Source organism: Pogona vitticeps, chromosome 4 (genome assembly GCF_051106095.1).
Source record: "Pogona vitticeps strain Pit_001003342236 chromosome 4, PviZW2.1, whole genome shotgun sequence".
Taxonomy (NCBI): Eukaryota; Metazoa; Chordata; class Lepidosauria; order Squamata; family Agamidae; genus Pogona; species Pogona vitticeps.
In genome coordinates, this window is record NC_135786.1 from 71,993,922 (window position 1) to 72,017,236 (window position 23,315).

General features: G+C 41.2%; 1 protein-coding gene and 2 long non-coding RNA genes across 22 annotated transcripts in view; 2 read left to right on the forward strand and 1 right to left on the reverse strand.

Moving 5' to 3' along the window:
• The window catches only part of LOC140706648 (uncharacterized), a 74,208-nt gene that overhangs the window by 36,388 nt on the left and 14,505 nt on the right, over nt 1-23,315 (forward strand). The gene's annotated exons all lie outside the window — the stretch shown is intronic.
• The window catches only part of DAB1 (DAB adaptor protein 1), a 790,680-nt gene that overhangs the window by 33,498 nt on the left and 733,867 nt on the right, over nt 1-23,315 (reverse strand). The window lies entirely within an intron of this gene.
• On the forward strand, nt 11,070-22,355 carry LOC144589064 (uncharacterized). Its single transcript, XR_013544948.1, has 2 exons — nt 11,070-21,009; nt 21,900-22,355. It is a non-coding gene; the product is annotated as an uncharacterized LOC144589064 (long non-coding RNA).

Below are 23,315 nucleotides of genomic sequence, written 5' to 3' on the forward strand. Positions count from 1 at the left end.
GATGTCCCGCCTTCCACTCCCCATAGGATGGAACTTTCCCTCCAAACCCATGACAGACAGGTAACATCAGTGCTGTTATGTAACACCTCCCCTCTTTAAAAGTTGTTTTGTAGGGGGAAAGCTAAAAGTGCTTTTCACCAAAAAAACAACCTGCATAAAATACACAACAACATTTATACATACCATATAATACTTACATATACTTACACTCCAAGTTAACCATAGCAAATATGCATTTAAACATTTTACCATATACAGTACATCAATTTACCTTTATTAATACCAACCAAATTCAAAACCAGGTACATTTTAACTTTTTGTTTTCATTATATACATATAGTCCATGTTCTTTCGCCGTCTTCAGTCTTCAGGTCTTCTTGATAAGGCGTCAGCAACACAGTTCACTGACCCTCTGACCACCTTCACTTCAAAGTCATAGTCCTGTAAGTTCAAAGCCCACCTCATAAGTTTGCTATTGTGGGTTTTCATCGTCTTTAACCATTGCAATGGTGAATGGTCAGTACACAGAATAAAATGTCTTCCCCAGATGTAAGGCTTGGCCTTCTGGATCGCGTAGACTATGGCCAAACACTCCTTCTCCACGGTTGCCAAATGTCTCTCACCTTTTTGAAGTTTCCTACTCAGGTAGGACACTGGATGCTGGTCACCATTCTCATCCTCCTGGCACAGAACTGCTCCTACCCCGCTGTTAGACGCATCGGTGTAGATTATGAACTCCCGGTCGAAGTCTGGAGCACGCAGGACAGGATAGTTGATTAACGCCTCCTTCAACCTCTGGAACGCCGCCTCACAGTCGCTGGTCCACGGGATGCGGTCATCAGCCTTCTTCCTCGTCAGATCGGTCAGCGGAGCCGCAATCTCGCTAAACCTCGGGATGAACTTTCTGTAGTAGCCCACCAACCCAAGAAATGATTTGACTTTTCTCTTGGTGGTGGGTCTAGGCCAATCTCGAACAGCTTCTATTTTGGCCTCCAGGGGTTTTATCATTCCTCCCCCTACCATGTGACCTAAGTATTTTATTTCTGGGCTACCCAGCTGACACTTGCTGGCCTTTACTGTTAGCCCTGCTGCACTTAACCTCTGCAGCACTAACTCCAGGTGTATCAGGTGATCTTCCCAGGTATTACTGAAGATCCCTATGTCATCAATGTAGGCCACTGTAAAGTCACTGAGCCCTGCCAAGGTCTGGTCCATCAGCCTTTGGAATGTGGCTGGTGCATTTCTGAGACCAAAGCTCAGGACTCGAAATTCATAGAGACCAAAAGGGCTGCAAAAGGCAGTTTTTTCTTGATCCCTGGGATCAATTCTTAATTGCCAATATCCCTTTACCAGGTCCAATGATGAGATGAACCGACAACCCCCTATGGTTTCAATCAGGTTGTCTAGCCTGGGCATTGGGTAGGCATCAGGAGTGGTTACACGGTTTAATTTCCTGTAATCAACACAAAACCTAATGCTCCCATCAGGCTTGTCCACAAGGACTATCGGAGAGGACCAAGGACTAGAAGAGGGGACGATTATGTTCTCCCTCAGCATCTCGTCCAGCTCCTTCCGCACCTTGTCCCTATAGGGTCCCGTTACTCGGTATGGGGATACTGCCTGCGGGGGTGCATCCCCTGTGTGGATCCGATGCATCACTCCCTTCACTATCCCCGGCTTGTTGGAAAACACCTGCTGATATTTACTAAGCAGCATTTTTAGTTCTTGCTGCTGGTCTTGGGTGAGTGCAGGACTGATCTTTACCTCCTCTGGGTTGTATTTTACTTCCCCTCTACCCTCCCAGAAGGGTAATTCAGCTTCCTCACTCTCAGCTGCTTTTATCGCGAATAAAACCCTCTGTTCCCCTCTGTAGTAGGGTTTTAGGGCATTCACATGAACCACCCTCCTTGCTTGGTTCTCCTCCTGCTCTATTAGGTAGTTCAGGTCTGACATCTTGGAAATGACCCTATATGGTCCTGCCCATTTGAGCTGCAGTTTGTTCTCTCTGCAGGGCCTAAGCCAAAGCACTTCCTCCCCTGGGTCAAAGTGCCTCTCTCTAGCTTTGCGGTCATACCATGTTTTCTGTTTGACCTTCTGCGCTTGCAGGTTTTCTGCTGCCAGCTCTAGATTTCGCTTTAGGTCATTCATCAAGGTGTCTATGTAAGTCACAACGTCTTGTGGGTCATCCTGGGTGATCTGCTCCCAATTTTGTTTGATCAAATCAAGGGGCCCTTTCACCCTTCTCCCAAATAAAAGTTCGAATGGACTGAACCCGGTACTGGCTTGTGGCACTGATCGATAAGCAAACAAAAGGGATTGCAGCTTCTGGTCCCAATTGTTTGGATTCTCTGCCAAGTAAGCCCTTATCATGCGCATCAGAGTCCCATTGAACTTCTCAGTTAACCCATTACTTTCCGGATGATAGGCAGTGGTTTCCTTGTGCTTAATTCCACAGATTTGCCATAAGCGTTTCATGAGCTTTGACGTGAACGATGTGCCCAAATCTGTGATTATCTCTGAGGCAAATCCCATCCTGGCCATGTACCCCACCAAAGCATCGGCCACTGTGTTAGTTTCGATGTTTGTCAAGGGTATGGCTTCAGGATACCTTGTGGCATGGTCCACAATTGTTAGTATGAACCTATTCCCCCTCTTTGTGGCCTTGGGCAAAGGTCCCACAATATCCACCCCTATGCATTTGAACGGAGTGTCAATCACAGGCAAAGGGCACAACTTTGCTTTGGTCCTGTCGCGGTTATTCCCCTGCCTTTGACACACATCACATTGTTTACAGAACTCCCTGATCTGCTTCCCTATGTCAGGCCAGTAGAAATTCTGTGTGATTCTCTGCTGTGTTTTGTTCACTCCTAAGTGTGCAGCAAACATGTCAGAGTGACCCCTTTGTAAGATCATGGGGCGATACTTTTCAGGTACCACTAGCTGACTCCTGATCCCATCTCCCCCTTTTGAGATATTCCTCAGGGTCTCTCTATACAGAATCCCCTTTTTCTCCAGAAATCTCACTGGGGTTTCAGGTGTTAGCTGGGCGTCAGTCACCTGTTCAAAACACTTTTGGAGAGTGGCGTCTGCCTTCTGCTCCTGTCCAAATCTGCTGTCTGTGGTTAAGGTTTCCACCACAGCTTCTGAACTCCCCTCTGCTTCCGTCTCTGGCTCATCATTACCCCCCTGAACTGTCCCTGTGGTGGCTTGTGAGCGTGTAATCACTAGCACCCGTTTCACATGTTCAGCCAGGTCATTTCCCACGAGCACGGCTGCTGGCAGAGTCGATGAAATTGCTAGGCGCCAAGCTCCCCTCCAGCCTTGAAAGTTGACAGGTACCTCAGCTACTGGCAGAGAGATTACCTGCCCCTCAATCCCTGCCACCTTCATGCTCTCATTTGGGATTATAAACTCCCTAGGGATCATATCTGGATGGCACAGGGTTACCTGGGAACAAGTGTCCCGCAGCCCCCTATACTGACGGTCAAGTATTCCTACGTCCACCCCTGCTGTCTCAAACAACTGAGAATCTGTTTTTATCAGCAAGCAGCGCTTTACCTCCACCAGAGGACCATTTTCCTCAGCCTGATCAGCAGAGGTAGCTGTTCCAGACTGAGTAGCTATGGCAACAGGCTCCCTCTGTGACACTGAGCCTTGCTCTTTCTGGACACAGAACACAGCTTTTGGCTTGGTCCCACTAGAATTCTGAGGCACCATTCCTTTTAGCTGCTTCAATTTCTCACACTCTGAGATCAGATGACCCTTTCCCTGACAGAAATAGCATTTTCTGGTGTATTTTGATTCTCTCTCCTCTTGTTTGGGTTTTCCCTCCAAATTCTGAGGGCTTGGTTTCATGCCTGAGGGCTTCCCTTCACCATGGGCCCCTCCCCCTTGCTGGCTTTTCCCTGGTCCCTGAGAGTACTTGCTGTAGGTTTCTTTGGGTTTACCTACAGATTTCCCCTCACCCAAGGGCTTTCTTATTTGGGAGATAAAATCCGCGATCTCTGCGGCTGCTGCCACAGATTTCGGTTTCCTTTCCCTCACCTGGAATTTCAATTCCCCATGCAGGACTGAATAGAACTGTTCCAGGGCTATCAAGTCTTTAAGCTGTTCATAGGTCTCTGTTCCCTCCTGCGACAGCCATTTCTCAAGCAGCCTCACCAATTGGGCCCCCACTTGGGTAAAAGTCTGTTCTGGCTTCTTGGTGAGGGACCTGAACCTTTGTCTCAGCTGCTCTGCATTTATCCCATGTCTTGCGAACACCAGTTTTTTAAACTCTGCAAAATCTTTCATCCGTTCCTCAGGCATCTCGGCATAAACCTCAGCCAGGCTACCACTGATTAAAGAACGCATGATGGTCATCTTCTCAGTTTCCCTCACTGAGAAGTCCACAAACGCTCTTTCCACTAAGGAAAAGAACACCTCAGGACAATCTCCCTTGTGGTACACAGGGAATTTCTTCAGGTCAGCCTTAGACAGTTGGCCTCCCTCAGAATCCCTATTATTATTATTGTTCTGGTTCATCATTTCCAGTTTTCTTAATTCAAACGCCATTCTTTCTTTCTCCAGAGCAATTTTCTCTCTCTCTCTCTCTATTTCAAATTGCCGCTGTTTCTCTCTTTCCCTTTCCTCCATTTCCCTCACCCTCAGTTCATGCTGTTGGGCTAGGAGTAATTTTCTGAGTTCTGGGTCCTGCTCTCCTGTGCTGTCACCTTGCACTGAGCCAAATTCATCCTCAGAACCTTGGTCAATCTGGGGGTCTTTCACTTCACCCATGTCTGTTACTTGACTTCGAGTCAAGGGCATAATCCCCCCTCAGAACAGGCTGCTTTAAAAAGTCAAGCCTCAAAATAAAACGACCACTTTTTTCCTTCTTGCCTCAGAACCAGCTCTCCTAGAGATTGCTGCTGTTCTTCAGCACTAAATTTGCAACAGTATCGAGTCAGAGCCTACCCCCCTCTGCTGGGCCTCTCATCTGGCAAGCTAGCTCACTGTTGCTACGCAGTTTTGCCTCAGCGTTTTCCCGCCAAAATCAGGCTGCCTCAGAGCACCTTAATCTAAGTCTCCCCAGTTGGCACGTTCTTCTACTAGTGCACCTCCCCGTGAGGTACACCTAGAAGATTACCTACGCGCCTCAGACTGTCCCTGACTAGACCCCCCTTGCTCTGGGCACACCTGCCAAGGCTTTGCTGGACCGCTGGACAACTGGACCAGTCGTATCCCACACGCTGGACACCAATCAATGTGACAAACCCAGACCTACTGGGATCTATCACACAGTTACTAAGCTGCCACCAACCATTCCCTATAATAAGTCACACAGACCAGGGATGGATTTTTAAACAACAAAAGAATAAGGTTTATTTTAAATACAAACAGGGTAAATAAAACAATCAGGTGAATAAAATAAAGTAACGTGGCTTATTCTCACACACACAAGCATACAGTTTGGTTCACCTAGAACCTTTAACTTAAAGCACAGACCCTGAACCCATCAGTTCTGGCTAACCCACAGACACCTGAACTTATCAGGTTGGTACTCTGACACACAGTAGTACCCTGTCAGACACCCAGACTCCCACAACAGCTTCTTCTTCCCCAGCTGCTGCTTCGTCCCAACCCAGTGTCTCACAGTCTGTCTCAGCATCTACATTTCACCACACAGGCATCACATATTTATACAGTACAGCCCCTCCTCCTGATGTCCCGCCTTCCACTCCCCATAGGATGGAACTTTCCCTCCAAACCCATGACAGACAGGTAACATCAGTGCTGTTATGTAACACCACATAACTGAACCAGTGCACATAGGAACCCACTAAATTGTGGACCATACATCTCTATTACACAGAAAAGTCAAGATTTTCTCCTGCCTTGGATATGTTCATCTGCTTATCTATACTGTCACTCACCATTGGCCAATTCTTAACTCTTAAAAACCAACATTTAAACCTCTGTCTGTCATCCCCAAGAACTGTCAATGAGCCTTAATAGCCACTGACAGATCAGCAACATAACAGACCACTTGCATTTCCATTACATTTCATCTTCTATCTACTCCATCATAGTATAAATATCTTCTCAAATGAGGATACATTCCACACATATGAAGAAGTGCATTGGAGTCCATGAACGCTCATGCCAAATAAAACTTGTTAGTCTTACAGGTATTCCAGGATTTTTACATTTACAGTCTAACACAGTTATTTCTTCTTGAAATAACTTCTCTGTGAAGAGCTCTATGAGTGATGCTAATAAGGAATGTATTTTAGTATGCAATGTGAAATATATCTCTGGGATATTCAGGGAGAGAAAAAAAAAGAAAGAACCAGGAAGCCGGTTACTGATATAAACCCTACCCAATAATTCTCTAACCCATCATCATGGTTAGAGGTAAGTGGGTAGCCTGACCCACCATTATCCATTTGTTCCTGAAATCAATGACAGGTCTGAAAGGGAGAAGTTCTTGACTACAAGTTGGCTCTCCGTGTGAGTCTCATCATTTGTTGCTGTTCCTGGGACCAAAGTGATGAGAGAAGAGGTGTGGATTGCTGTTCCCCTCTAACTGTAATGATGGTCCCTGAATTTTAGAATGAATAATGGACATTCGCCTGAAGACTTTTCGTGTTCACATTTGAAATAAAACAAAATGCTTGGAAAATGAGCACATTTCAACTCTAGCTAGCCACTTGCCTCTGAATTCTTGCTTTCACAAATGCTATCACCCTTTTATAATCAGACTTTGAAGAAGTCTCACTCATTTCAATGAAGCTTCTCCAGAACTTTTGCTTATTACATCTGGATGTGCAGATCTCTCGGGAGATAAATGTATATACCTGAAATCCATTATTTGAGGCTTTTTGGATATCCTTCATGCAGCTACTGTTAATATTAACAAATGCTGTCAGAGGCCTCCAAGCCTCAGAATAGTTTATTAGGCAATTAATGAAGTTTTTAAGTCTTAAGATCTTTGCAGCAGGAAACATTTGTGCAAATCATAAAAATATCACTGTCTTGACCTAATGGATAGAGACGCCACTTCAAAAATCTAATAATGTAGTTAATTGCTTTGTCTCTCAACTCAATAATGCATTATTAAAATGCCTTCTTAAAACTGACACATCTCACAATTGTGAACTCTAGAAACCGAGAACAAGGCTGTCTCAGCCTAATATGCAGAGCTGAATATAGAACTGAGAGAGGGGAAATGTGAAACCAAGTGTTCATTCCCATATGGGGTGTCTCAAAGGGATTAGGGAAACATGGGCAGGATTTTAATGGAATCAACTTTTTCCCCAGGACAAAAACAACAATGCCCTAATTGTAGGACTGATGTAACCAGCATTTAGCTGTAATGCCAACCAAGATATTTAACTCTGGCTTTTTGTACTCCTGAACCCACTCAGCCTTAGTAACTGTAGTTTGTTTGTTGGGAACAAATCAGGATACCAAATCATGACTTCAAGTTAGCTAGTGAAGCACAGCTTTTACTAACTGTACATCATTACATCCAAATACCCTGGCTGAAATCCTGTTGAAGACTCACCACACACAACAGTAATGATTAAATGCATGGATGTGACCTCATCATATTGTGTATGAGTCACATGCACACTGAAATTGCTTTCAATCAGTGGCAATTTGCATTTAATCAGAATAGTTTCCTCCTACAGATGATGTCATCCCCAATGCATTTCAGCTAATGTTTTCCATCCAGCCAACCCCACTGACTGCTGGGCTAGAGAGGCATTGCAGGCACTAACACACGAGATGCCACCTTTCCAATTAGAAGGTGATAAAATATTTCAGATATAATTCTTCATACTTTCCCAAATTATCACGCATACTCATAAACAATACCTGTGCTTGAGATTGAGCAGGTTAAACACCTCAGGTATCTGGGCATTGTGTTTCATTTCAAGTAAAGCTGGGTCCTATAGTGTAAAGTAGCAATATATACCGCCTGGATTAAAAGTGTTTAATGCAAAGATTATTTCACAGTTGCTACATGGCATACCTTTATGAACAAAGGCCTGGGATCATTCCCTAGAGCAGCAGCCCCCAACCTTTTTCGGTCCATGGACCGGCTGGGGAAAAGGGTGTGTGCTCTCTCACACAAGTGTGTGTGCACCTGTGCACAAGTGTGTGTGTGCCTGTGCAAGCACCGTGCCACTATTTGTGCAAGTGTGTGCACATTTGTGTGCATGCGCAAATGGAGGCCCAGCACTTGTCTGGGTGCACTCGTGATCATGCACATGTGCAAACAGCACAGCAGCGCTTGCACAGGCGTGCTGGAGCTCGTGCGCAGGTGCAAATGAGCTGTGCGGGGTTGACTGCGTGAGGGGGTGGGGCAGGACGTCTGTCTCTGCAGTCTGGTCCAGCTCAGGCCATGGACCGGCAACAGGCCACGGACCAGGAGTTGGGGACCTCTGCCCTAGAGCAAATCCAATCTATGTTTCTGCAGAAAATTCTGGAAGTACCAACTTGTGTGCCATAGGTGGCCCTCTGAAAGAGCCTCGTGACACAGTGGTTAAACTTGCTGTACTGCAGCCAAAACTGTGCTCATGACCTGGGGTTCAATCCCAGGTAGCCGGCTCAAGGTTGACTCAGCCTTCTATCCTTCCGAGGTCAATGAAATGAGTACCCAGCTTGCGCGGGGGGGGGGGCAATGCGTAGCCTGCATAATTAATTTGTAAACCGCCCAGAGAGTGCTTGAAGTGCTATGGGGTGGTATATAAGCAGCACACTTTGCTCTGTTTAGAGACGGGCCAAAATATGGTAGCGACTCAGGCATGACTGAGATAAATCAAATATTGGTTGAAGATCCATTATAACTTCAAAGAGGGCAGTTTTTTTACACCACATTTTCTGAGAAACAAGTATCGCCAGAGAGCTTGCCTATATTGAAAAGAAAATCTCACTAATAGGCCTGTCAGTGGAATCACCTGGCTTCCCTGCCCCACAAGGAAGCATTTCAGCTGATTGAGCACAGGATGTTAGATATCGAATTCCAGGATCTCCCAAGTGCAGCAAATAAGACCTATTTCCCCCCCCCCCCCAAGCCACCTGATTCCTGTTAGGCAGGGCCAGATAGCCCTATATACAATCTATCACAATCACCTCAAAAACACAGAGCCTATGCCCTGGCCAGATTTAATGTAATGCCTTCAACAGTATTATCTTGCAGGTTTCAGGGTATTCCTTACAATGGGAGGAACTGCTCTTGTGAACTGGGAGGAACTGAGTCGCTGGTACACATGTGTTTATATTGCCCTCACTGCTCAGAACCCCACACTCAATATCTGGGTTCAATATTGCTCAAGGTAAGAGTGGGGTCAGAGTGGTGCCCCGCTTGATGATGACCCCGTTAGATGACGAAATCACTTTATGATGACTTTTTTGCAATCGCTATAGTGATCGCAAAATGATGTTTCTATGGGGCTTTTTCGCTTTATATCTTTTCGGTCCCTGCTTTGGGAACCATTTTTTTCACTGGACGATGATTAAAAACAGCTGATTGGCGGTTCGCAAAATGGCTCCCCGCTGTTTTCTGGACCTATTTTCGCAACACAGGGATTGTAAAATGGCCACCCTATGGAGGATCTTCGCTGCATGAGCAGGTATTTCCCCCATTGGAATGCATTAACTGGTTTTCAATGCATTCCAATGGGGTTTTTCCCCCCGCTTGACAACAATTTCGCTTAACAGCGATTTTCCTGGAACGGATTATCGTCGTCAAGCGGGGCACCACTGTAGACAGAATGCATTTTCTGTTAAATGACAGGGTGGAGAAAGTAGCATGCTTCTTAGCACACATAGTGAACAGGCCAAAATAGCACATTTTGAACCAGCACTCCCTGCTTGAACCAGGTTTATGAATCCTCTGATATAATCAATAGGCTAATTATAACAATAAAATTTTTAATTATTATTATTATAAGGTACATAGGATAGGGTGGAGAGTGTGTCTTGCTGCATAAATAGTAAAACTACATTGAATCTGAACAAACTTTGATATGGTTCCAGAAAGCTGCAGACAAGTTTTACTGAATGTAGTTCTGATTAGGTGTTTTGTGTATGCCAATATAGGTTTGATTGATTGATTGATACCTGTGCTTAGGTCTGCAAGGATCAATCACAAAACAAACCAAAAACAAATTCACCACTAATGGAACTGAAAAACTTAGCATTAGGTTTGAATCTAATCTCTTCAGAGAGTTTGCCTTCTAATGACAAAACAGAAATTGCTGTTTAAAAATGAAAGTTCTTATGCATTTTAAATTTCTGCTGGAAGTTTCATGGACTTCTTTAGCCTGACAACAGGTACCTTTTCCTCTAGGCCTCCTCACTGGTAAGATCTCACTTGCTACAGCTTAGCTGTCTAGCTCTGTAAGAACTTTGTGAACAGATTTCTTTTCAGTGGGCCATATCTAAAGATCTCTATATTTGCTCATATCTAAAGAGGGATATATATTAAAAGTATGTGTTTGCTCTTGGCAAGTAACACCAACACACTCTGAACACATCTGTACTCAGTTACTAATTAACTGCAGCACAGAGCAATCTGTCATATTACATACAAGCATTCCTATGAGTGCATTTTCAACACACACACACGCACACACACAGTACAATGCACTTGCCTATTCTTAATTTATTTCCTTAATCCTCAAAGTTGATGCATTCATTGTTTCCAGATTATTGTCCAAGTTAGATCACCTAACTATTGACAATTATTCCTGGGTTGTGGATAAATGGTTTTCAGAAGCATGATGTTGAACACAAGCTATTAAAGGAAGATTAAACATTTCAGCTCACTTGTTGACTTGCTTCAAAAGAACGACTTGCTTAGGTAATCAACATGTGAATTGATCCATTTAAATTTATTTTACCCAACATGATTTGTAGTCAAATTAATTCTTAACTCTCCCTTTGGCTGCAAATATATATATCTATATATCTATATATATCTATATCTATATCTATATCTATCTATCTATCTATCTATCTATCTATCTATCTATCTATCTATCTATCTATCTATCTATATCTATATCTATATCTATATAGATAGATAGATAGATAGATAGATAGATAGATAGATAGATAGATAGATAGATAGATAGATAGATAGATAGATAGATAGATAGATAGATAGATAGATAGATAGATAGATAGATAGATAGGAACAGAGATAAGGGGAGCTGGGTGATGGCACAGATTGTAAGAATTACTTTTCTGACTACAGTTCCTACAACTTAGAGTTATTGTTCAAAAAGTAAAACTTCCAAGCTCTGGAGTAGCATCTTTAAGTCCCCCCCTCTCTTTTTTTGGGGGGGGAGGTAAGTGCTGGTAAGCAAAAGTTGTGATTAAAAGAGAAATTTATATCACTGGAAACCTGTAATGGTAAAAGAACACTGCAGTAACATTTGAAAATCAGAGAACACAGAAATGTGAAAAGCATTGTACTCTTATCATTGCTTTTTAGTTTGTGCTCCAAGAACATCTTTAGAGAAAAACTTGCTGATGCAAATGATGGTATCACTGTCTATGATGAGATTAACGACTATATCTGATATGGAAAGGGTATAGTATCATTAGTTAACGATTTACATGATCACAAAAGTTATTTCATAAAATCAGTAAGGTAAGTAAGGAACACAGTCTAAAAATGAATGTTAAAAAAACCAAATTCAAGATTATCAATTAAAAAAAAACACAACCTGCCTCAAAAATGTAGTTAAATATTCACAATGAAACTGTGGAGCATGTTGACATATGCAAGTATCTTGAATCTGGTTGAATGAATCGTTGGATCAAGACCATTCAATAAAAGGCAGAATACAAATGGCCCCAAGTATCTTCCATACAAAAAAGAATGTATTATGCAATAAAATGTAAAATTAGCTTTGAATATGCACATTATTTCATGCCATGCATTCTTGGTTCTTCTATGTAAAAAGGTATAAGCATTTGAAACACGGATTTTTTTGTAAAATGCTATGAATTTCTTCAATCAAGAAGGTGAACAATGAAGAAATACCAAAGCCAATGAATACATATAAAGAAAATATGAAATTCATAAAGCACAGAGGGCTTCAATACTTCACTCATATAATGAGAAACAAATAGTACAGTTTATTATATTGGATCATTCAAGGTAAATTAAAAGGGAAGAAGAGTGGGATGAAGAACAACTTATTGGTAGAAGAGCCTGGAAAACTTGTTTGGATGAAATGCAGCATAATTGCTGGGAGCTGCAGCATAAGATCTTGACTTCATAAGATAGCCATGATGACATTGTAGAAGGGAAACAATAAGAATACGAATTTAGACTTTAGACTTCTCTCTCCCATCCACCACCCCGTTTTAGAATAGCTCACTGGCTAATGCAAGTACTGTGTATATATATATACTGTATATCTGCAAGTATAGACATGTCTCCTGCGAAGCTGAACCACATTACTCACATCCGTGAGAGCTAACACAGCCTCTTTGCCAGTGTAATTTATATTTAATATGTACTAACAGATCCTGAGATTTATGTTACAGAGAAATGAAGACTTCCTCCTTCTTTAAGGGCTGCATCAACAATAAAACTTGCTCTCAACTGGCAATGCTGCTGAGAAAAGTGTTTTGTTTTGTTTTTGCAAGAAATATGGGAAGCGGAAAGAAAAGAATGAAACTTGCAGTGAGAACCCTATGACAATGAATTTTGTGCATAAATTAAACCTTGTCAATGGGACAGTATTCGTGCTCTGAGACAGGCCATTATGAACTCTGGCAGTCAGCATGATGGGTTCTACCAAGTCTCCATTATGTAAAGGTTCCAAACAAAAACAAGCAGAACAGAAGTAGCCCCCAATTCATAAGAGAGCAACAGTGTATTATGAACAGCATAGGTACTATAGTTGCCTCTGAGTTGTGTTTTGCACCTAACTTAGTCTTGACAATTGTCTAATGACTCTTTAATATGAGTATGCTATTTCCTTTTGATTCACCTCAAATGAGCTGCCACTCATTCAGGTACAGACAAGAAAGAACTTTTGGGAGGAGAAATTATTTCTGTGTTCCTTTGTTTGAGACAGAACATGAGTTAGTATTATTCTTCATAATAACTACTAGGAAATGCCATAGAGAGCAACTTGAGTTTGGAACTCCCAGAATCCTCCAGCCAGCAAATTCCCATGATATTATAAACCGAGCTAAGATTATTCTTTTTTCCGTTTTTTTTTTTTTTTTTGGAATGGCTCCTAAATGGTTTGAAAAAATCCCTTCTTGAGCCTGTTTTTTCTCTCCCCTTTTCTTATCAAATTGCCAAGAGGTGGTAGAAAGCAAATGTCAGCAGTGGTACAGCATGTGTTTTGCATGGGGAAAAAAACACCAGGCATCTGTAATGGCATCACCAAATAAGACAGGCTTCTGGAACTTGTAATATACAGGCATTTATAATATATCTAAGCTGGATAATGTGTGAACTAAAAAATTCATATTCCAAAGTAGGTAATTAGGAGCTTCAACAACATAACTTCTGATAAACATGTGATGAGATCTGATTTCTACTTTTGTAATGTGAAGCAACACTTTCCGATTTTCTTATGTCATTGTCACATCAGTGATAATCAGCTAGCATAGGGCAAAGTCAAGTTAAAAGTCCCTCCCCCCTTTTTAACTGGGAACATCATATTTCCTGCAATGTTTAGATTCTGCTCCCATCACCCCATTCCTATGATCATGCTTTTCACATTATGACAGCAATTGAAATGAAATTTGCTCTATTCAAACTTCCAATATAGCATGAAAGAAAGCAGTGCAGAAGGAAAAAAACAGAAGGAAAGGCAGAGAAGAAAAAAGGAAGGGGGAAGACATAAAATATTGGGGGGGGGGGATGAAACACCACCAGATGGTTTTACCTATTGAATCTTTTTTCTGCTCATACGTTGCTGATGAAATGCCCTAATATATATATTTTTACATCTATCATCTATACTTTAAGTTTTATAAATCATTTCCTATGCCAAGATGATTAACTTCAATATGTCCAGGTATCTATGTCAGGATTGCTCCTATCTTTTCATATGTAGTAGCTGATCTTTTGTTATGCTGCTTTTCTAATGCTAGCTGTTTGTTTTCACTGTTTGATCTAAGCAGCTGGGTTATATTCTCAACTAGTTTATCATTAGGTTTTACCAATGCAAACTACATACATAACAACATCTATCATATTATCATTAAAGGCCAGCTGGTAGTCTGGCCTTTAATAATAGGGTAGAGAAGACTAGCCAAATGTCCAGAAGGTGGCTTACCCCAGAATAGAATATTCACACACTTGATTAACTATAATCTCGAAGAGAAGCTAATTACAGCTCACATAGTAAGTCAGTGTGAGAAACAGCATGACATTGCCTTTATTATGGTGGACGCAGGAATAAGAACAGTAGACAACCAACGCAGCCCATGCACACCCACAGTGGGACACTTTTCTTCTTTTTTCTACTGCTCTCTTGCCTTTTGTAGCACTGAAACCCCTGTTCTGGAGGATTTCCTTGTCCTCCAGAATAAATACTAAGAACACATGGAAGCTAATAGAATGGGAGATCCAATATCTACTCATGTAGTGTAAGGACCCAACAGAATACTGGCCCAGGATTTTGGAGGAAAGAACTGACAAATTGTCTCACACGACCATGAGAACATTAGCCACATCACTGATCTATCTACCACTGTATTATCAAGTCTGATGGGCAGAAATGGGTCCCCAAAGTTTTAGGAACAATTTTTTTCCTTGTGCCACCTAAAGATCTCTGGTATCCTCTTGTGGTCTTACTAACCACGCCTGATTCTGCTTAGCTTCCAAAATATGACAAGATCAGGTTGGCTCATAGTGTTCTTGCAGTTATATCTTTATTCCTTTTAGAAACAAACCAATGCTGACACACTAGACAATGTTGGCACACTCCATCTGGCCTAGATCTTCCAGCACTGCATGAGTAGCATGGCAGAGTGACATATCATGGGAATTAACATGCCAGTAAAAGTCGAAACAGGTCTATGGATACCAGTATGACAAATAATATCAAAAAACAGCTCTTTTCAGCTGTTTTAAAGTACTACCTTTAGATGTTCCCTCATTCTCAGAAATACATTAAGTGTATTGCTCTTTTATCCATCTTTGTTCAGATTATCAGAGAAATCTATTAGTTTTATTCAGATGACTACCTTTCCATCATCATAATTACAACTCACACAATACACTGGAAAGTTCTCCTGCCAAGACAGCTCCAGTGAACAGGGGCATTTAAAGAAAGGGCAAAAATCCTATGCACAGAAGAGCTTCCAGGGCAGATGATGTCCATGTCAACTTCTATGGCAAGGCAACGGCGTACCTATATAACTACATCTCCTCTACATTCATAACCGATAATATAAATTCTTGACATGAATGACTGTTACATCCGTTTCTGGCAAATTAACATTCCTCTGAAAAAGCTAGCAGCTTGCAGCATTTCTTTTCCTCATTTGTAGGAAAAAGAGAGAGAATCTCTAAAAACCTGGAGTTAAGCAAGCTAAATACCATTTTATGATTCAGAAATGTGCCACATTCAAACTGAGAGGATATATAGCATTTTATGAATCCTTGACATTATATTTTACTCACATTTACAATTTTGCCAAATCTTGTTATCTTATCCTTTTAAGATAAAATCAGGATGTTTTGTTTAGTGCTTTAAAGTTTTCTTAATGAGCATGACTTTTATATTAAATGAAGAAATGGGTTTTCAGGTTGGCAGGAAAAAAAGTCCCATCCCCCCCCAATTCTGCGATAATCTGAAAATCAGAGGGACACAGAGAATGAGAGGGAGGGAAGGAGGGGAAGAGAGAGAGAACACCCCAAACACACCCACCATCCCTTGGACTACAGTGAAGTGAAGATATAGACTGCCTGGGTGAGCAGGACTGATAGCATAATGGGTAACATGCATTAAAGACAAACACACTGGTTTAAGATTAAAGCCTATTTCTTAAAAATGCTGCCTGGGCAGTACAATCCCATCGATGAAGTGGGACTGGCAATCCAGAATAAGTGTGTGTCGTTTACATAGCTTCTGGCATTTCGTGAGTGTGAGAGCCTTGATCGAGAGTTCCATATGCACTTGCAGAAGGCTGGCACATTGTGGTCATGCCCATTCACTCCAGTGTGGAAGATAACATTTCTCCAAGATACTCACAGTTCTGCTCAGCTCCTACCATTAGTATAGAAGGAAGGGTGGGATGCTTTTTGCACATCTTCTGAAACCCACTCAAGCAGGTCAAAGTATAACTACATCTGACCGAATTTTTGAAGTCTCCGCATTGATTCACTATGTTCGTTTTATGCCCCTTCTGCATAATTTTTCCCAAATAAGTTTGCTCTCTAGACTTTGGCATTTGGCTTACTTGAATTATGAAGACATTTCGATGCAATATTTTTCCTGTATCCATCTTAATGAGCCAGGTGTGGAAATTTATTAAGCTGCTCTTCATATTTCATGGATGTTATGTTAGGTCTGGTATCTGAGCTTTGAAAGAGTAATATTAAAACACCTTTCTTCTTGATTTTAATTAGAACCAAACTAGGAGAGGGGCTTGTCTGTAGGTTTGTCTGTATTTTCTTCAAAGCAGCTGGGAAGACTTGGGTGTCACAAGGTTCAACTTGACATCTAGCAGCATCTCACATATTTTCTCTGGGAAATCATTACAAAGGAAAAGATCCATCTACACATCTTTCTGCATCTCCACCTCTTCTCCAGCTTTGATTTAAATGCCTATATATGTGTGTGGAAATGGTAACACTTAGGACTTCCCTGAAGTGCTCCATGATGTTTAGGAAATTAAAAAATGTTGCAAATAGAGAGGTCCAAAATGCAACAATTGGAGAGGAAGCAAGAGAGGGATAACAGAGAATCTATATGGACAGGCAGGATTCCACATGTTAGTGGTACAATAAATCCGGACCTCCTGAACAGAAGGTATACTTATTAGAAGGTAACTGGAAGTAGTTTACCAGCACTATGAAAAGGCAGTGGTATGGTAGTGTCAAGCCATGCATTATGATAACATCGGGGCTGCCATCAGAGACAATACCTCTGTGTAGGTTGTCCCCTCTGCAAAGTACTCTATGTACCCTGATTATTTCATGTTGTACTTTTCTCCACCAGCACTTCATGTAGTTGACTCTTGTTGGTGAAACTGACTCTTGCTGGGCTTTAAACTGAAATCCTGCTAGGAAGGAGACAGCACTCTCAATGACACAATGTACTGGGCACAAGAATGTCAGTTGTAGCACATGAATTTGCCAGTGGAAGTAAGGAAACTGTAGGAAGGAAAGTAAGGAAACTGGAGGTATATTGATATTGATATCAATATGTAGAACATGGGAAAAATAGACTGAGCTTGGCTCTCAACAGAAAAAGGCAAATGGGGTTTAATAAGCACTATTAATCCTAGTGGGATGAGGCCAATCACTGGAAGGTGATACCATTAAAAAGAATAGAAACAGGGTGAAAACAGTAAAACACATTCTCTGAATTTTTGGAAAGCCAATTTCAAAAAGGTTTCGGAAACACTGTGTGAGATCCCATGGTCAGAAGTATTCCAAGAAATACCAGGAAAGATTCTATAGCAAATCAGGAAGCAGATGGTCTCTGAGCCCTTACAAAAGAATGTGGCAATTAGTACGACCTGGCATGCATTCCTTAAAAGGAAATCATGTCAGACTAACTTTATCTCTATTTTAATAAAAATGATTTCTTGATTTCAGCAAGACTTTCAATAGAGTCCAACATGGTATTCTCATGCACAGCCTTGTAAGATGCTGAGCCAGATGCTGCTGCAAGTGTGTTTGTGGGTAGACAACAGTTTGTACACAGAGAGTGTTCACCAACAATTCCTCTTCATCCTGTAGAGAAGTGGCAAGTGGATTGTGACAGGTTTCTATTTTTGGCTTGGTTTTGTTCAACATCTTTCTCAGATCTGAGAAGACAGAATCAATATTCAGAATGACCTTAGAATGGAGAACTGGGAAAAAAGCAATAAAATGAATTTCAGTAGAGGATGTCAAGTTTTAGAGGAGGGCAACAACTATGATTGGGGGACTGGAAATCAAAACCTGTGAGGAAAGGCTGAAGGAACTGAGCATGTTTAATCTTAAGAAAGGAAGACTGAGGAAATTTATGATAGCAGTTTTCAAATACTTGAAAGGTAGATACAGAGGAGAGGCAAGATCTGCTCTGGATCATCCCAGAGTGCAGGACATGTAATAATGGGCTCAAACTGCAGGAAGCCAGATTTAGGCCAAATATCAAGAAAAAACTGTTAACTGTTAGAGCAGTATGACAATGGAACCAATTACCTTGGCAAGTGATGGGCACTCCAATGCTAGAGGAATTCAAGAGAAAATCAGACAACCATATGTCAGATTTGCTTTGATTTGGATTCCTCCACTGAGCAGGGGGTTGGACTCAATGATCTTATCAGCCCCTTCCAATTCCATTATTCTATGATTCTACATTTAGGCCCAAATATAGGATAGTTGGCTTGACAGGTGGCTTGAGTAGCATGTATGAAAAGCATCTCTGTATCTTCGTAGATCACAACCTAAATGAGAGTCAAATTCGTAAAGCAGTGGCAAAAATAAAAGCAAGCAAACAAAAAACAAAACAAAACACCCCACAACAGAACAAAACCAAACAACTACAACAATTCTATATACAATGTGAAGATGTAGGATGAATTTTGATCTGAGATGATTAAATGTGACACTAATCTTTAAACCTAGAAATTTATAGCGTTGAAGAAGCAAATGTTACAAAAATATTAATGCTTGTGCAATTTTCCACAGCTGGGGAGAATTTTATTTGCAGAGACATCTGCATGTCACAACGGCCATCCAGCAAATACCACACAAGCTCCTAAGAAAATAAATGCATCACTAAATGGAAAGATAGAAAAAAATCCATGTGGAATATGGAATAGTCATCCTGCCTTGCTTAAGCAAGCTGCACATATTGCTGGAGGCAGTATTTGCAGATGCTACCCAGAATGCCATCTGGATGCTACTTTTGATGCTACAAGAAAAACAGACAAAGGTAGAGTCACGATATGACAATGGATCACAGGTCATCAAAATGCAAACAGCAGTGAGTTGTAGGTTGCTAGACATCACCTAGCAACATTCTCTGAAAATATATAGAGCATGACCCAAAGTTGATAGCATAGGTTGCAAAGGAGATAGATAGCAATAGCTGTACCTTGACTGTCTACCAAATATTCATGTTAACATGGCAATGTTTTAATAATGTCTCCTCATAGTGCATTGAACCCATCAGCAGAGAAGCATCTTTCTTTTGCCAATCTAGATTTGCCATTTAAAATTGCTAAGATTTCTCTAACAAACTGTATTAATAGCTAACTCCAGTTCTCTTGTGGGGAGAAACAAAAGAAAGAAGTCAAATAAACGAACAAACAATAAGAGAAACAATAGGAAAAACCCACGATATCAGCCATACAAATGAACCTGTAAGATACCTTCTATTCTTTAATTGCTGGGTGAATAATCAACCCTCCCATACCCATCATCCTTTTTCTAAGAAAAAAGAATGGCAAAAATTGTTGGCTGGAAACTTGTTGGCAGTTTATATGTATAGAAGTGAAATCACATAAACTGGTGTGGAGAATTGTTGCTAATTAATGAAATACCAGCCACATTCCTGGTTGTGTGACTACTGCTCAATCAGGACCTAATTAATTAGTGTCTATTTGCAAACATAATTTCTACTCTTTCACTTATGCATGTATGAAACACCAACAGAATTTTGAGTTTTTTTAAGAATTAAAAAAACCCCAGCAGATGCACTTTCACCTATAAAAGAAAAATATTGTTGCTATTGTTGTTGCTTCGACTAACATACCACCCCATAATGTTAGGACACTCTATAAGGGTTTAGAGCACATACAAACAACATGTAAACAACACTTGCCCACCAGTGAGCTGGGTACTTATTTTACCAACCCTGGAAGGATGGAAGGTTGAAATAATCTTGAGCAGGATACTTGGATCCACTGGGATTGAACTGAGGTTGTGAGCAGAGCCTTCACTGCAGTCCTGCAGTTTAACTGCTGCACCACAGACTACATTTTTTGAAAAAATATTTTTAAAAAAAACCTTAAGGATTCTAGGAGCTATAGTTTCCCACACACACTCAAGTCTGAGTTCTGAAGTGTGTGCATGTGTGTGAGAGAAGAAGCGGAGACTTTGTACATATACGTGTAATCATTTGTACTTTAAAAATGCTGGAATTTTCAAGTCAGCTTTTAGTTGATAGGAGCATTCAAACAATACAAAACTCCTGACCTGGATAGATTTTCAAGGATGTGCTCTGAATCAAAACTTCATTGATTAAACTTATTAAAATCCTGCATAAAGGGTTTGGGAAGAAAATATATCAGGATCTTCCCTTATGAACCTATGCAAACCCTACCAGTTCATTCATTTAGTTGCATGAGGCTTTAGCAGGAATGTCTTCTGCTTCACATCTAAGTAAATTTATATCAAAAGGAGTTGCTTGGGGTTAGTCCTACTTATACATATATGATTAAATTAAGCGATGTGCCTTGAATTTTTAAGAAAGTGTAGTTTTCAACAACCCTTTGCAAAAAAGCACGTTACTACAGTTTGGGTTGCTAAGAAATTAGCTATGAGCAGACCACAGTCAAATTTCAAAGTATGGCTAGTTCTATAAAGCTTGCAATAGGAGATACCAAGATTTAATATGTTTCTACTGGGTGTTGTAAATAATATTGCAAATTCTTATTCTAGTATTCACAAACTCTCATCTGATGAGAGTGATTCAAATGGTAACAAATGGAGACGCAGACTTGATGGCTTCTAAGCACTGTCAGATTTCTTCCATGGCCTTTGGGATCCAAGCTGCCTCTGTAGGACCGCATATGGTTTCAGAAGCAAAATAGGTAAAATATTCTATGACTTGCATTCCTATTATCTCCATAACCCCTTGCAGACCTACATCCATCCATGCAAATACAAATGTAAATAGCTAATATGATGACAATTACTGTATGACAATGCAATGATGCCACAGCCCATCTGGCATAAATCTCCAAAGGATCTACACCCATTGAAATCTTAACCACTGTGGACTGAATCCTAATATCCTGATTTGCAAACAGATGACACCTTCTCTGCCCAGGGATACATGACTAATCAACTGCAGGCGATGGGGAGTCAGGAAAAAAAATGGGGGAGAGCTACATCTTTATATAGCACTGTGATGAGTTGTTTGAAAACCTTCATAACATTGTAAACAGATAGTTTGGACATGTTGATGGGAAGATTAGGTTTTATTGTGAATTGAGTGACAGGCATAGTGAAGGGTATTTATGATTTGCCTCCTGTCGCTAAAAACATCTTGACAAGCAAAACCTGATGTGTATGTATAATGGGAAGTCTTTGGAAAAGATATACGGGGGTGGAGGGAGAACTCATTAAGATGCTCGTATTTTGACATGGTTTAATTTTGTATGTCAAGAGAACTACAGAGTCCTAAGAAAGTACATTACTATGGCAAAATGTGTCTTTGTTCAGATGCATTCCAATACACTTATAGAGAGAAGCTTGGACTGGAGCTTGTGGTCAAAATGGCGCCAGGGACAGACTGCTATTATGACAAAAGGAAGTGGTGGTTGGGGGTGTAACAGAGTAAGAATGCCCAAACTCAGTATGCACACCAAACAAATGTTGTACCTCAGTACAGACACCAATCTAATTTTGTACCACACAAATGTGTGCAGCTGTTATACACACTTTATTTTAACTCTCCCCTTTCTACCTTATCTGCCAGATTATTCCCAACATCAATATACAGCCACAGAACAGGACAAGGGTTTTGCCAAAGTTACCCTCCCTAAAAATGAGCATGAATACCATTATATCATCTGCTATATTGTCTACCCAGGAGAAAGATAAAACACTGAAACACTTCAGCGAAAGTCATTCAGAGATCCAAAAGAACAACATCTACCATTTAATAGTGTCCTCGGACATCTAAATCAGATAGAGACAAGTTGGCCAATGTGGTCACAAACTGAATTTTAGAGGATTATCTAACAGAGAAAGCAATAAATTTGACTGTATGAAAGCAAGTGTCTTAAAGATGTAGAAACGTGGATATAAGGGGGGTATATTAAATAGTAATATACTATTTTACTATAAAATCAATGAACAGTAAAATATAATACGTATAGTATTAATGTGTGCTTCCAATCTTTTTCTTCAAAAAACTTGTACAAAAGCAAAATGTCAGCTTGAATAACTTATTGATGTTTAGTATTTATGTTGCTCATCCGTTTCTTTTTAATTTTTTAAATAGTATTACTGTTCCTTATTTCTCCACCATTTAAACAGATGAGTGACATGTATTAATTTTAGAAACTATCAGTAGGTTCACTCCAGCCTTATTCATTCTTAGATTAAACTCGATGAAATCAATGTGACAATATTGCCACCATTTACTGAAACTCCCCTGATTTCTATGGGTTTATCCTGAGCATGAATTATGCTGTACTCTCATAAACATTTACAAGGGAATGATGCAACATAACGTAATGGAATATACCGTATTTTTTGCACCATAAGACGCACTTTTTCTCCCAAAACAAGTGGGGGGAGAAGTGTATGCGTCTTATGGAGCAAATACTGTCCCCTCCACGCCACCATCGCTGGCTTCCGAGGCCTCCGGAGGCCTCAGCAGGCCCTGTGGGGGCCTCCCCCCGGCACCATCGCTGGCTTCTGAGGCCTCCGGAGGCCTTAGCAGGCCCCGTGGGGGCCTCCTCCCGGCACCATTGCTGGCTTCCGAGGCCTCCGGAGGCCTCAGCAGGCCCCGTGGGGGCCTCCCCCAGGCACCATTGCTGGCTTCCGAGGCCTCGGGAGGCCTCAGCAGGCCCCGTGGGGGCCTCCCCCAGGCACCATCGCTCGCTTCCGAGGCCTCTGGAGGCCTCAGCAGGCCCCGTGGGGGCCTCCCCCAGGCACCATCGCTGGCTTCTGAGGACCTCCAGGAGGCTTTCCACTGGTAAGGTGCTGCTTTTTACTTTTTTAAAAAATGTTCTGGGTGGGTTTTGTAGGGTAGGTTTGGGCTGGGGGTATGTTTCTATGTTGCTTTGTTTTTTGGTGATTTTTTTTGGCAGTCCCAGTGTGGGACTTGCTCTGTTTATATATTTTTATTTTATTTTAATTTTCGGTATTTAAAAATTAAGTGCGT